Below are 11,788 nucleotides of genomic sequence, written 5' to 3' on the forward strand. Positions count from 1 at the left end.
TTTGTATGGTTATTCACACCTTGTTTGTGATCCTCGGTATCACAGTCACAAACTTGAAGGGCATAATGGAGATTTAAACATGCCATTGAAAAGTTCAATGAATCTCAAAGGAATCTAGGAATTTCAATCCAATTAAAACTTAATAATCAATTTTGTTTTTATGGTGGAAATTAGTAAATCGTCATTTACCTACCTTCAAATATTTTGAAATTGGATTACGGCATCCCTCTTCCGAATTATAAAATATTGTGTTGGATCCTAGCCTTAATATTTCATTTGGGTGTTATATTAAGGATTCTAATCGAATCTAAACTTTGTCTTTTTTTTTTCAGATGTTTTCCAACACCGCTTCTGGCTCAAACCTTTCTGGTTCTTTCTCTCTCATGAACTTGTGTGGGAGAGTCATATTTGATGGTTCGAACTTCAAGGACTGGATTCGGAACATTAGGATGGTCACTCGCTACGAGGACACAGAATATGTCCTCAACAAAGAGATAAAGGAGATTGATGAGTCCACTTCTACTCCTGAGGAGATCGCTGAGTATAGGACTCATGAGAAGGAAGCCAAGAAGGTGTCTTGTATCATGTTGGCTACTATGTCGGCTGAACTCCAAAAGTCCTATGAGGACTACTACCTTTTCGAGATGCACCAAGACTTGATGGAAAGATACCATCAAAGTGCTCGTCAGGAAAGATATGAAATCATTTCCTGCATGATTACAACAAAGATGCAGGATGGAGAGTCCATCACGGCCCACTTGCCGAAAATGAAAAGGTTTGTGGACCGCTTGCTGAAGTTGAATGTGAACTTCGATGAAGAGTGAGACATTGATATTATCCTACACTCATTGCCTCCTTGTTATGATCAGTTTCATATGACTTATCATATGAACAAGGAGGAGGTCACTCTTAGCAAGCTTCAAGGCCTTTTGAGGACTGCTGAAAGTAGTCTCAAAGGTAAATATGTTGTTACTACTCATACTGCTACTTTACCTGTGTTAGCAATGGGATATGGGAAAGGGAAGAAGAGGAAGGCTACTTCCAAGAGCCACAAGGGAAAGTCTCCTGATGGATCCTCTTCTAGTGGGACCAAAGCTGGTTTTGCTAATCCCTCTACCAATCCGAAAGAAGCAGAGTGTTTATATTGTCATGATAAAGGGCACTGGAAGCGAAGCAGCCCCAAATACTTGCATGATGTTAAGGATGGGAAGGTTAAGCCTACCCATGCAAGTATTTATACTATTCTATCTAATAACTCATCACATTCTTGTTCTTGGGTCCTTGATACAGGTTGTGGTTTCCACATTTGTTCTGATTTGCGGGGACTAAAAAGAAGTAGGAATGTGGAGCACGGGAAGATGAACTTGATCATGGGGAATAGGAAAATGTTGTCTGTCACCAAGAGTGGAGTTTATTCTTTATTGCTTAGTAGTAGGTTAGAAATAGATTTGAATAACTGTTGCTACTCGTCTGATATGGCGAGAAATATTATTTCCTTTCATGGTTTGTACATACAATGTTTTAGATTTTCATTTGATAATGAAACTGGTACTATTAATGCTTTTTATAATGATGTATTCTATTTTAAATCATTTCCTTGTAATGGTGTATATGAAACTGTGATGGTTGTAGGCAACTTAGGAAATAATGTGTTGCACATTGATTCTTCCAATAGTTTGGATAAGGCATCCTTGTGGCATTGTCGTCTTGGACATGTCAAGAAGAAGCGCATAGGCCAACTCCAAAAGGCTGGAGTATTGGAGTCATTCGACTTAAGGTAGGATGACACTTGCGAATCTTGTTATCTTGGAAAGACAACCAAGTCACCCTTCATTGGTACTTGTGAAAGGGTGAAGGTTTGTTGGATCTCATATAGACAGATGTGTGTGGACCCTTTAGAACTGCCACAAGGGATGCTAACCGCTTCTATGTGAATTTTACTGATGATTACAGTAGATATGGCTATCTCTACTTAATCAAGCATAAGTCAGAAACCTTTGAAAAGTTCAAAGAGTTTAAACAAGAAGTGGAGAATTAGCTGGGCAGGAAGATAAAGATGCTCCAATCCGATCGAGGTGGTGAGTATCTTAGTATCGAGTTCCTAGACTATCTTAAGGAATGTGGAATTGTTTCTCAATTGACGCCACCTAGGACACCACCGCTTAATGGTGTGGCTGAGAGGCGCAATCAAACCTTGTTGGACATGGTTCGTTCCATGATGAGTCGAGCTTCGTTACCTATCTCATTCTGGGGGTATGCCTTAGAGACTGCCGCCCATATCCTTAATCTAGTCCCAACTAAAAAGGTTGCCAATAAACCTCACGAGATGTGGACAGGGAAGGTTCCCTCATTAGCACACATCAAGGTTTAGGGTTGCGAGGCTTTCGTGAGATGTAAGAATCAAGACAAGGTCGAACCTCGTAGTGAGTGTTGTATTTTCATTGGCTACCCACATACGTCCTTTGGATAACTCTTCTATAGACCAAGTGACAATGTTGTCTTCGTTGCAAGGAGAGGAGTATTTCGTGAGAGAGAACTCATATGCCAAGAGGACAGTGGGAGGCAAGTTGACCTTGAAGAGCTTCAAGAGTTAAGTGATGAAGGAAACTCAAAAACTAGCGATCAACCTGAGGAGGAAACTCCTGTTGAACCAATTGATGAATCCGTACCTCTGAGGCGTTCCAGTAGAGTTAGTGTTCCACCTGTGTTATATGGTTTCCATATAACAGCTAAGGGTGATACATTTATCAGTGATAGCACACTCGTAAATTTCGATGAACCTAACAACTACAAGGAAGCAATGGCAGGCCCCGAGTCTGCAAAGTGGAAAGAGGCTATGGACAGCGAGATTCAGTCCATGTATGACAATCAAGTTTGGAACTTGGTTGACAATGTATCGGGTCGTAAGACAGTTGCATACAAGTGGATCTTTAAGAAGAAGACCAAAATGGATGGGAAAGTACACACATATAAGGCGCGACTGGTTGTGAAGGGCTATACTCAAACTCATGGAGTTAACTATGATGAGACCTTCTCACCAGTAGCGAAGATTAAATCTATAAGAGTTATGCTAGCCATAGCTGCATTTCATGACTATGAAATATGGAAAATGGATGTCAAAACCGCTTTCCTTAATGGAAAGTTGGATGAAGATGTTTACATGAGTCAGTCAGAAGGTTTTGTCAATGCAAAGTACCCTAATAGAGTGTGTAAGCTTGAGAAATCCATTTATGGATTGAAACAAGCATCTCGCAGATGGAACCTTGTTTCGATGAGAAAGTCAAAGATTTGGATTTTCGAGAAGCGAGGATGAGTCTTGTGTATATGTCAAAGCTAATGGGAGTATAGTTAGCTTTCTGGTGTTGTATGTGGTGACATACTTCTCATAGGAAACGACATCCCAACCTTTCAGGAGGTTAAGTCTTCGCTTGGGAAGTGTTTCCCTATGAAGGACCTTGGAGAAGCTGCTTACATCCTAGGAATAAGGATATTTAGAAACAGGAGTAAAAGACTAATTGGACTTAGTCAGAGTACCTACTTGGACAAGGTGTTGAAGAGGTTCAACATTGAGAATTCCAAGAAAGGTGACTTACCTATCCCAAGCAATACCAAACTGAGTAAGACTCAGAGTCCGAGTACAGAGGCTGAGATAGCACAGATAAGTCGAGTACCATATGCTTCCGCGGTTGGCTCAATCATTCATGCTATGACTTTTACTCGCCCTGATGTGGCCTTTGCTTTCAGCATGGTCAGCAGATATCAAGGGAATCCTGGTAAAGCTCACTGGACTGCGGTTAAGAGCATTATTAATTACTTGTGGAGGATTAAGGATTGGGTCCTTACCCTCGGCGGGAGTGATGACTTGAGAGTGAGAGGGTATAATGACGCCAGCTTTCAGATCGACAAAGATAATTCCCGCTCTCAGTCGGGGTGGGTATTTACCCTTAATGGAGGAGAAATAACATGGAAAAGTTCCAAATAGGAAATTGTAGCTGACTCAATATGCGAATCAGAGTACATAGCAGCAAACGAAGCGTAGAAGGAGGCGATATGGCTGAAGAACTTCATCGGAGACCTTGGAGTTGTACCAGCTGTAAAGGAGCCTACGGATATTTTCTATGACAATGAGGGTGCGGTTGTTGGATTTGGTGTCTAAGCCCATAACTATAACTGGTATGTACTTGACCCGATTGTAGCATGGTCCTTTTTTGGGTTGCCTTCACCATTGCAATTTGATAGGAAGGATTTTTGAGAATAAGATTTATTAATATATTACAAGTATAATATATTAATATTATTTAGTTGGTATTGATCAAGAATTAATTTGGAATTAATTTTGTTATCAAAAGAGACTAATTAAATATATGGTGATTGATTATGTAAATCAATCATTCTTGTAATGTGGACTAATGATCCATGACTATGTGGTTGGGCTAAACCAATAAGATAATCCATGGATAGTCCGTGGAGGTTAACCCATGGAGCGTAAGAATGTGAAAAGTCATGGAGCATTAGGGTTTACAAAGTGTAACCCTAGTGTTTGCCACATTATAAATAGTGACCCCATAAGCCAAAATCGGCTACACACACTTTTGAGTCAAGCATTTTATTCTCCTAAAACCTCCTCTTGCATTTTGGTGTTTGTGAACCAATAGAGGCATCACATTTGAGGTGCTCAAGCTTTCAAAGGTCAAGAACTCTACCCTACACAAGAGATAAGCATCCAAACTAAGTTTTATATTATATAGCTTCAATTGTATGCTAGCTAGGGAGAATGCTTTGGAAAAAGAAAATGCATGTATAATTAGAGAAAACATAGATCCAAAGCATTTAGGGTTGCATATGTACTATAGGAGTGTTATAGTGCTCAAAACCCAACAGTTGTATCAGAGCCTAGGATTGTTTTCTATTATATTTGATGCATACTAGTTTTTTAAAGCCGAAAAAGTCGAAATTTTGGCCTCTGACTGGTGAACTCGCTGAGTACATGAACTGACTCGACGAGTCCACTCAGTAACAAAGCAACTCGCCAAGTCCAATTCATGGACTCGACGAGTTGAAGGCTCTATGTGCAGAATTTCAAGTTTCTTGGCCTGGTTTGGATTTGTAACACTACCACAAACTGTTTTGGATCATTGGAAATGTTTTGTATGATATGTTAGTGCTTCTACTCATCCAAACACAAGATAATTGTCAAAGTTTTAAAATAATTGTTGTTTTTATAAGATAAACAAAATTGCTTTCAAATTGTTTATTAGAAGTCATCTTGATTATGAGTTTGCGTAGATCATAGATTATGTGATAATTTTGTTGTTAGAAAAAATGATCTAAATGCATTTTAATGACCTCCATAACTTGTCCTCAAGTTATGGAAAATGAAAGGTCTCATACATTAAAATCAATTAAACTTTCCTTCAAGTTTTGACAAGTTTCAAAACTTGCCTTCAAGTTTTGGAATTTATAGAGTCTCACTAATGAAACTTTAATTCCAAACCCTAGAGTTTTAAAAGTTAAAATTCAACCCTTATACTTTATAATATTATAAGTTTAATAATATATATATATATATATATATATATATATATATATATATATATATATATATATATATAAGATAAAGTCTGTCTAACCGTTAGTAGGCCTCATTCACGAAGCCGGTCTATAAGGGAGTATAAGGTTACTGCCTATAAAATGATGGTTTAATGGGTGTCCACTCTCACCCGCAACTTCCTTGACTGGTGGAGGGTCATTAGCCGAACGGGTAGGATAGGACATTAATTCTCCTTCCTTAAAAGTATAATGATAAATATAAAGTAACTAAACTTTTATTAAATTCCCAATCTTAGTTACTTTAGGAAGAATGTGGAATGGTGCTGATCCATGAATGTACACTTTGCACCTTGTTAAGTCGTTAGTGGAGCGTGTGTGGTTAACCAGCACACTAATCTGAGACTGACATTGTGTGGCAAAGGGTAACTTGGTGTTAATCATTGATCAATGGAGCACATGTGGTTAAACGGCACATTGATTAGGTGATTTCTAACATTGGGTGTAACAAGTTAAATTGCATGGTTATTCACTCCTTGTTTGTGATCCTCGGCATCCCAGTCACAAACTTGAAGGGCACAATCGAGATTTAAACATGCCATTGAAAAGTTCAATGAATCTCACAGATCTAGGAATTTCAAACCAATTAAAATTAATAATTATTTCGTTTTTCATGGTGGAAATTGGTAAATCTTCATTTACCTACCTTCAAATATTTTACAATTGGATTACGGCATCCCTTTTCGCAATTGTAGAATATTGTGTTGGGTCCTAGCCTTAATATTTCATATTGGGTGTAATATTAAGGATTATCATCTAACCTAAACTTTGTTCTTCTTCTTTTACAAATGTCTATCCCAAACAATGCTTCCAACCGAATCCCTTCAGGCTCTTTCTCCCTCTTGAACCTATGTGGGAAGGTCATTTTTGATGGCTCAAATTTTAATGATTGGATTCGAAAAATTAGGATGGCTACTCGTTATGAGGACAAAGAATATGTCCTAGATAAAGAGCTCAAAGAGATTGATGTCACCACTGCTACTCCTGAACAAATCGCTGAACACACTACTCATGAGAGGGATGTGATAAAGGTGTCGTGTCTTATGCTTGCAATGATGACTGCTGAGTTGCAGAAGTCCTATGAGGACTACTACCCTTATGAAATGTATCATGATTTGATGGAAAGATACCATCAAAGTGCTCGACAGGAGAGGTATGAGATCAGTACCTCCATGATCACAACCAAAATGAAGGATGGTGAACCCATCACGGCCCACATGCAGAAGATGCAAAGATTCGTGGACCGCTTGCTGAAATTAAATGTTAATTTTGATGAAGAGTTGGCCATAGATATTATTCTACACTCTTTACCTTCTTGTTATGATCAGTTTCGTATGACTTATCATATGAACAAGGAGGAGGTCACTCTTACCAAGCTTCAAGGCCTTCTTAGGACTGCAGAAAGCAACCTGGAAGGAAAATCGATTGTGTCTACTCCTACTACTACTTTTGCCCCTGTTCTGGCAATCGGACATGGGAAGGGAAAGAAGAGGAATGCTCCCTACAAGAGCCGCAAGGGAAAGTCTTTTGATGGATCATCTTCTGGTGGGACCAAAGCTGGTTCTGTTAATCCCTCTTCCAACCCGAAGGAAGCAGAGTGCTTCCACTGTCATGATAAAGGGAACTGGAAACGAAGCTGCTCCAAGTACTTGCAGGACATAAAGGATGTCAATATCAAGCCCTCCTTTGCAGGTATTTACACTATTAAATCTAATCACTCATCACATGCTATTTCTTGGGTCCTTGATACAGGTTGTGGTATTCACATTTGTTCTAATTTGAAAGGACTAAAAAGAAGTAGGGATGTGGAGCACGATGTGACAACCCGAAATTCCTATCTTATAAATCCATTCAATTCAATCAAAGTCAGACTTGTATCGGTTACCTTTTAGTCGTGCTAAGGGTTATTCTGTGATTTTTTACGCCTCGTACACTTAGGAATTAATGCTAGGATGTGTGAGTAACAAATCTATGACTTTCTAATTGAGCCAAGAACATTCATCAAGGGTGTTCATGACCCAAACAAGAGTTTACGGCCGTAAACTCATGGTGGTCGTGAACCCCTTTTTACTTAGATAGATTTCCTTCACTTTTCTTCATTTCTCACTTATTTCATCCAAGAACACCCAAACTCTCTCAAGTATCATCAAGGGAATCCATCCTTTCTCTTCAAAACGGTAAGTAATTCATCCATTTTTAGTAGTTAATCTTCTTGATCATATGAAACCTATGAATCACATCCTCGAATTCATCACTTTTCCTTCAAGATCTTCAAGTCTTCATCTTTTCACCAAGAACACACACTTGTTCTTGGAGCCGTAAACACCTTCAAGACTTCCATTAAGTAAGTGTCCTTTCCATATTATTATTATCCGTTAGGAACTGTTGAATCCCCATGAAACAAACACCTTTTAAGCATCATTTAAGCATCGTCTTCAAGAGTTCACGGCCGCAAACCCTTCATGTGGCTGTGAACCCTTCATGTGGCTGTGAACCCTTCAAGTGATCTTGTTAGGGCCGTAAACCCTTCTTAGTCCATGCATTGTCCGTAAACACTTAAGCATCTTTGGTCGTAAACTCTTCCTTTGGCCGTAAACACACTTGGTGTGGCCATGAACTCCCTTAAATCAATCATGTATGATTGATACACTCCATGGAGAGTGATTCCTAGTCCCTAGGGGTGTTTCCAATGTAGGATTAGGTGTTATACACTAATTGTATGCCTATATATGTGATTATATGTCTAATAGGATCAATTTGTGCTTCGGGACTCCTTTTGTGATCTCAAGCATCCTATATCTATCTTCCATTTGAGTCACTCACTACAGGTGAGTTCATACCCCTAACTTATCTTTTAAATGATTTTAAATGCTTTTATGGGGGGGATACAAGTAGAAAACCGTATAGTTGTATAATCAATTACATGTTATTTATAACTATCAAACAAAAGGATTTCTTATACTTCAAAACTGTGTTATCAAACAAACTATTTCAAATCATTTTATAAATCGACATCAATTCATTAATAACCATTCAAATGGTTATTAATCTTTTATATAATAAACTCTTTATCGTTTTACAAAACTCGTTTAAACTTATATATTGTCAAAATCATGTCTATATAGATATAGTTATATAAATAAGGTTGAAAGGGCTTAGGACTGATAACTCGCTTTATTTCCTGTTCCTTGTTTGGTTGTGGACTTAGGGTATCAGTTGTTTGTCCGAGTGTCATTTAAATCTTAGTTATATATTATGTATATGTATGTAGATATAAAAATACTTACAATCAGTTCAATACCTTTGGGTAGCAAAGGTGTACCAACATGAATAGTCATTCAATTACAGAGCTTACTAGTAAGTTATAATAGGTATAGTTTAGGAGAATAATACTTACTAATTCTAGAACAATGAAACTTACAAGAGTCAGTTCATAAATGAGTCAGTTCAAACACACTATAACAAGAACAGAAAGAAACATATGATAACAAGAACAGAAAGGAACATACGATAACAAGAACAGAAAGGAACATACAATAACAAGAAACAGAAAGGAACATACATCCTTTTACAATAACAAGATAACATTTATGTGAAACTACTTCACGGCTTAGCAATATATTTGTTAGTTCGTGTTTTGTAACCAGAGTCTCCTGGAGGGAGAGTGGGCATTGTGTGTATAGATCTATACGGGACTGACAAGCCCGTATCCCGACTGTTCGCTACAGTTTGACCGGCAAGGCCAAGGGGTGACAAATGTCACATTAGTTTTGACGCCAGCAGGCCGTCGTGTTAAACACTTGTCAATCAGTATGGTTATAACCACATCACATTTTAACCTTAATTAAACAAATTGGTTTTAAGGTAGTTAGTGTTTTAGTAGTTACTTATTACAACATTACTGTACACTGTCACTTTCCCATTACATTCATATATTGATCTTCTCACATAAAAGTTAATGTAAACTATTTTCTGTTAATAATAGTCATATATTTAGGAAAACACTCAGTTTTACAAAAGAACAAACATACAGAACAGTCGGGTCTTGGTAGAAGACTACTCACCATTTTAGTAGAAAATATAGAATTTTCTAGGAAGTATACAAACTTTACATCAAAAATTTACAAACTTTACATCAAACATTTACAAACTTTACATCAAACACTTACAAACATTTTCTTCAAACTTATACAAACATTTAACACTAAAATACTTATGTACTCACCAACTTTAATGCTGATCTACTCTTTCAAATTAACTTGTATTCTCAAGTCACCAGTAGACAGGTACACTGGACCAGGTTTTTGAGGAGACGGAGTGTGTTCAAGACTCGTCATTTATTTTGATATATATATTTTTGGTGTCTTACAAATACATTCAGAACACACTTGTATTTAATATATTATTAATGCAATGGACAACCCGAAATTTCTATCTTGTAAAGCTATTCAATTCAATCAAAGTCAGACTTGTATCGGTTACCTTTTAGCCGTGCTAAGGGTTATTTTGTGAGTTTTTAAGCCTCGTACACTTAGGAATTGATGCTAGGATGTGTGAGTAACAAATCTATGAATTTCTAATTGAGCCAAGAACATTCATCAAGGGTGTTCACGGCCCAAACTAGAGTTTACGATCGTAAACTCTTGGTGGCCATGAACCCCTCATTACTTAGATATATTTCCTTCACTTTTCTTCATTTCTCACTTCTTTTATCCAAGAACACCCAAACTCTCTCAAGTATCATCAAGGGAATCCATCCTTTCTCTTCAAAAACGTAAGTAATTCATCCATTTTTAGTAGTTAATCTTCTTGATCATATGAAACCTATGAATCACATCCTTGAATTCATCACTTTTCCTTCAAGATCTTCAAGTCTTCATATTTTCACCAAGAACACACACTTGTTCTTGGAGCCGTAAACACCTTCAAGATTTCCATTAAGTAAGTGTCCTTTCCATATTCTTATCATCCATTAGGAACTCTTGAATCCCCATGAAACAAACACCTTTTAAGCATCATTGAAGCATCGTCTTTAAGGGTTCACGATCGTAAACCCTTCATGTGGTCGTGAACCCTTCAAGTGATCTTGTTAAGGCCGTAAACCCTTCTTAGTCCATGCATTGTCCGTAAACACTTAAGCATCTTTGGCCGTAAACTCTTCCTTTGTCCGTAAACACACTTGGTGTGGCCGTGAACTCCCTTAAATCAATCATGTGCGATTGATACACTCCATGAAGAGTGATTCCTAGTCCCTAGGGGTGTTTCCAATATAGGATTAGTTGTTATACACCAATTGTATGCCTATATATGTGATAATATGTCTAATAGGATCAATTTGTGCTTCGGGACTCCGTTTGTGATCTCAAGCATCCTATATCTATCTTCCATTCGAGTCACTCACTACAGGTGAGTTCATACCCCTAACTTATCTTTTAAATGATTTTAAATGCTTTTATGGGGGGAATAAAAGTAGAAAACGATATAGTTGTATAATCAATCACATGTGATTTATAACTATCAAACAAAAGATTTCTTATACTTCAAAACTGTGTTATCAAACAAACTATTTCAAATCATTTTATAAATCGACATCAAGTCATTAATAACCATTAAAATGGTTATTACTCTTTTATAAAATAAACTCTTTATCGTTTTACAAAACTCTTTTAAACTTATATATTGTCAAAATCATGTGTATATAGATATAGTTATAAAAATAAGGTTGAAAGGGCTTAGGACTGATAACTCGCTTTATTTCCTGTTCCTTGTTTGGTTGTGGACTTAGGGTATCGGTTGTTTGTCCGAGTGTCGTTTAAATCTTAGTTATATATTATGTATATGTATGTAGACATAAAAATACTTACAATCAGTTCAATACCTTTGGGTAGCAAAGGTGTAACAACATGAACAATCATTCAATTACAGAGCTTACTAGTAAACTATAATAAGTATAGTTTAGGAGAATAATACTTACTAATTCTAGAACAATGAAACTTACAAGAGTCAGTTCATACATGAGTCAGTTCAAACATACAATAACAAGAACAGAAAGAAACATACAATAACTAGAACAGAAAGGAACATACAATAACAAGAACAGAAAGGAACATACAATAACAAGAAACAGAAAGGAACATACATCCTTTTACAAGAACAAGATAACATTTATATGAAACTACTT

This window comes from Lactuca virosa, chromosome 8 (genome assembly GCF_052849685.1).
Source record: "Lactuca virosa cultivar CGN04683 chromosome 8, Lactuca_virosa_CGN04683_v6, whole genome shotgun sequence".
Taxonomy (NCBI): domain Eukaryota; kingdom Viridiplantae; phylum Streptophyta; class Magnoliopsida; order Asterales; family Asteraceae; genus Lactuca; species Lactuca virosa.